This window comes from Musa acuminata, chromosome BXJ3-11 (genome assembly GCF_036884655.1).
Source record: "Musa acuminata AAA Group cultivar baxijiao chromosome BXJ3-11, Cavendish_Baxijiao_AAA, whole genome shotgun sequence".
Lineage (NCBI taxonomy): Eukaryota > Viridiplantae > Streptophyta > Magnoliopsida > Zingiberales > Musaceae > Musa > Musa acuminata.
Genome location: NC_088359.1, coordinates 16677933 through 16682451, shown reverse-complemented (window position 1 = coordinate 16682451; position 4519 = coordinate 16677933). Strand labels below are relative to the sequence as shown.

The 4519-nt window shown below is 42.4% G+C and overlaps 1 long non-coding RNA gene across 1 annotated transcript; it reads right to left on the bottom strand.

The window, feature by feature from the left end:
- Positions 1 to 222: 222 nt before the first annotated feature.
- Positions 223 to 3875, bottom strand: LOC135652870 (uncharacterized). The gene is made up of 2 exons (XR_010502235.1): positions 2216 to 3875; positions 223 to 501 (listed from the first exon to the last, which is right to left on the bottom strand). It is a non-coding gene; the product is annotated as an uncharacterized LOC135652870 (long non-coding RNA).
- Between the last annotated feature and the right edge of the window lie 644 nt (positions 3876 to 4519).

The following is a 4519-nucleotide window of genomic DNA, read 5'->3' as shown; positions in this document are numbered from 1 at the left end:
TAGGTGTCACACCCCTAAAAATATCCATGATATTTAAAATCTTTCGTCACAACTAACCCAGGATCCAAACACACATTTGAGGTCACTAAGAAAACATTCAAATCAAAAATTTCGCTTCTATAATCTACCAATTCATATCCCTGTGCAATTCATAAACATAGCACACATCACTCGAAAATTTATACCATCTGAACCCGACTCATCAAAATAAAAACCACAATATAAGTCCACAAGTGGGGAAATCTATGCAGTCACCACAATCATCGATTTACCATAAGTTCATATCATTACACAAATTTAATTTAACATTCCAAAACCCTATACATGAGGGATCCTTTAACTTACACAAAATCCACAGGTTTAGATTCATAGTCACATTTCATTAGATGCAAGGTAGCTTATACACAACTACATATATGCTAACAAAAGTTCTGCCCAACGTCTTCTAAACTTTCCACTGCCTCAGCCCATTCTTAACATTTAAGCAAGCGATACGCTATCCTGAAAAATTTATCAACAAACGGGGTGAGCATAAAGAGCTCAGCAAGTGACTAACATATCCATATCAAAATAGTACAATTTCCAAAGAGATACAGTATCAAAACACAAAAGCAGAATATACGATTTCGTATACATAATATCATTAGGAGCAGAATCATAATTGTCCTTTTTAATCATACATATTTGGTTCCTGACAGATGGGGCATAGAGTAATTGGAGCATATCAGAAACAAAGGAAACATATCGGAGCTTATCAATGGCATATAAAATGTTCCAGAACACATCAACGATCTATGGAACATTACGAAGCAAACTCAATAGTGAATGAAGCATTTCAGAGCATATCAAACTCATATGTCGTACAGAAGCTCAAACGTCGTCCTTGACGTTGCAATCATATCATACTTATCCAGAGCACGAACAGAAATAACTCACCAAAACTCTGGATGTCACATCAAACATATAGAGGGTGTAGTGGGATCTCAGTCAGAATGTGATTCATCCATTTCTGAATGACCACCTGACAAAAGTCTCCCACGTCTGGGAGCTCCATCCACCCACGTCTAGGTGAAGTCAGAGGGGGCCGGCAGAGCATCGCAGGCTCTATGCATAACTCCCTTTACCATTTCTGGCAAAGGTTCACAACTCCCTTTACCATTTCTGGCAAAGGTTCACAACTCCCTTTACCATTTCTGGCAAAGGTTCACAACTCCCTTTACCATTTCTGGCAAAGGTTCACAATATCCCACACACCAGAGTACAAGAAGGCAGTTTCAACAATAAGCAGCATATAACGGAAGCACACGCGGAACAACCAAACGTACATGTGCCTTTTCAAAACAATGATGCAAGGAACAAATCTCTCACAAAAGTATTCATTTTAGGAAAGAATTGAAAGCAAGAGTGTACAGGGATTCCAAGCAATCATAATCAGCTCAATTCCAATAAGAAGGTTAGACAAATTCAGATATCCAAAGGAATGGAACCAAATACGCGAAATCGACCAAAGCTCGATTTCGGACAGAATTCCAGTGGCACATCAACAAATATTTTAGAGTAACAATTATGCTCCAATACCCATAATAAGGCTATGGTCGAATCATATATCAATCTATATTAAGATGGAACAGATTTCATATGAAACAGGGCTCCCAACACTGAGTTACCTCTGATTTGGTAACACAAGGTCAAAATCACAATCACTGTGTTACAGAATTTATAGGGTCGGAATCCACAGACGATAGGGTGGGCAATTTAACTCCAAAATTTTCAAACTATATGTCAAAAGAGAGAATTTCAAGTCTACTTTCAAATAAAATCAGTTTGATACAAATCAGAATTTTCAACAGGAAGTTATAGGCGTTTTAGTATCGAAAGGTCAGAAATCTGAACTCTGTTTTACAGCGTCTATAGGCTCTTTTGAAACAAATTTTTGGGTAAGTATTCGGTGTCCAAAATCTACAAAATCGGTGTCAAAAGAAACACATACGAGTCTAATTTCAAACAAAATAGTTCCTGCCTGAATTCTCATTCTATATTAAAACTTATAGCCGAAACAGTGCTTAGGGGTCAGTTTACCGAAAGACTTTCAGAATCCAATGGTTTAAGTCCAAAGAGAGATATATCAGTCTCTAAATAGAAATCTTCCAATTTATTTTGAATCAACATAAAAACAGAGTCAAATACTTATGTAGGATGGGGTTAGAACACTTGCCTTTGCAAATTTTGACCCGAAGATCCAAAGAAGGTGCCAACCCAAATCCTTCTACTTTTCCTCCGTGTCCTCTCTCTGTTTCGTTTTGTGCTCCCGTTTTCTTCCTTTCTTCGCAACTACACCACGTGTCGAACATCGAGGCACAGTCACCTGCTCTCTCTTACTCTCATTCCTTCTTTTTCTTTCCCAAACGCAGCTGTCACAGCCGCCGCCGCTGCCGCTGCCACAATCGCAGCCCCTTCCACCGCACTAACTTCCTTCCTCCCTTCTCTCGCAGACATAACTGCTGCATACGCAGTCGCTGCCGCTGCGGCCGCAATCCCGTCCACAGCCCCTTTTTCCCCCCTTTCCTTTCTTTTCTTTCCCAGCTGCAACTGCCGCAGTCGCAGTCGCAGTCGCAGCCATGGCCGCAGCCACCACAACCGCAGCCTCTTCTTCCTCTCCTTCTCTTCCAGCTGCTGCTGCCACCCCTTCTCCTCTTCCTCTCTTCTTCCTCTCCTTCCCTTTCTCTTCTCCTTCCTTTCCTTCTCTTTTTTCCCAGCTGCAACTGCTGCAGTCGCGGCCACAGCCACGACCACAACCTCTTCTTCCTCCCCTGCTCATCTTCCTCTCCTTCTTCTCTTCCAACTGCAGCTGCCATCGCCGCAGCCGCAGCCCCTTCTTTCCCTTCTCTTCTTCCTCTCCTTCCCTTCTTCCTTTCTTTTCTTCTTCTCCTCTTCTTCTTTTCCTCCCCAACGCCACACACCTCCTCGCTGCAGCCTTGCCTCTTCCTCTTCTCCTCTTCCCTTTTCCTCCCCAACGCCACACACCTCCTCTTCTTCTTCTTCTTCTTCTTCTTCCTCCCCTTCTTCCTCCCGGCGTCACACACACCCTCTCCTCTGTTTCCTCTGCAGGGAACAGAGGTATCACAACCTCTTCTCCTGCTTCCCCTTTCCTCCCCAACGCCACACACCTCCTCTTCTTCTTCTTCTTCTTCTCCTTCCTCCCCTTCTTCTTCCCGGCGTCACACACACCCTCTCCTCTGTTTCCTCTGCAGGGAACAGAGGTATCACAACCTCTTCTCCTGCTTCCCCTTCTCCTTCTCTTCCTCTTCTTCTTCTTCTGCTCTTCTCCTACACGTCACCCCACACGTCTCCTCTGTTTCCACCTGCAGGAAACAGAGGTGCTGCAGCCCTAGCTGCTGCCACCTCTCGCTCCACTCCGTCTTCCCTCTCTTTTCCCTCTTCTTCTCCTTCTCTTCTTTCTCCTCTTCCCTTTTTCCTCCCCAACGCCACGCACATCCTCTCCTCTGTTTCCACCTGCGGAAAACAGAGGTGCTGCAGCCCTAGCTGCTGCAGCTGCCTCTCTTCCTCCTCTCCATCTTCCCTCTCTTCTACTTCTTCTTTTTTTTTCTCTTCTCCCTCTTCTTCCTCTCTTCTTTTCCCTCTTCTTCTCTTCTCCCTCTACTTCTCTTCTTCTTCTCCCCACGCCCCACCGCTTCTCTCTGTTTCTCGAAGAAACAGAGAGAGCGTGGGAGGCGGTGGGATAAAACCGAAGTTTTCGGTTTTCTTTATTTTCTTCTTTTTACAACTTAACAGTTTAGTCCTTGAAATTTTCATATTTACATATAGGTCCTCCGATTTATAAATAAATCTTTATTAATAAGTTTCAAAAGTGAGGGATATTACAATAGGAGTCTTAAGTATGAGTCCTATTAGGAGTTGGTTAGAAGTAGGAGTCTTGAGTAGGAGTCATATTAGGAGTTAGGGTTTAGAAGCCCTATAAATAGTCATGTATTCCTCCTCTTTTGATAAGCAATAGATGAATCTTTTCTGTAGCCTTTGAGCAGCAACTTGGAGGGAGGAACCCCTATAGAGTTCCAAGGAGGCCAATCCCCTAAAGAGATCAACCCCAAGTTTAGAATCTACAAGGGTTCTAACAGCTTTTCACTAAAAAATGCAATGGTCTTTACGTCTTGACTCAAAATATAATCAATTCACACATTAGATGCATCACATTCAACCTCAAACACATTGTCAAAATTTGATAGAACTAAGATAGGAGCTTCAGTCAACTTTCTTTTTAAAAGCTCAAAAGCATCATTAGCCTCACTAGTCAATTTGAATTTATTACATTTTAGACATTCAGTGATTGGAGCAACAATAGAGCTAAAACCCTTGATGAATCTTTTGTAAATGGAAGTTAAGCCATGGAAACTCCTCACATCATGCAATGAAGCAGGTGTTGATTAATTGAGAATAGCTTCTACCTTACTTTGATCCATTATGATTCTATCTTTTGAAACAACATACCCCATAAACATAA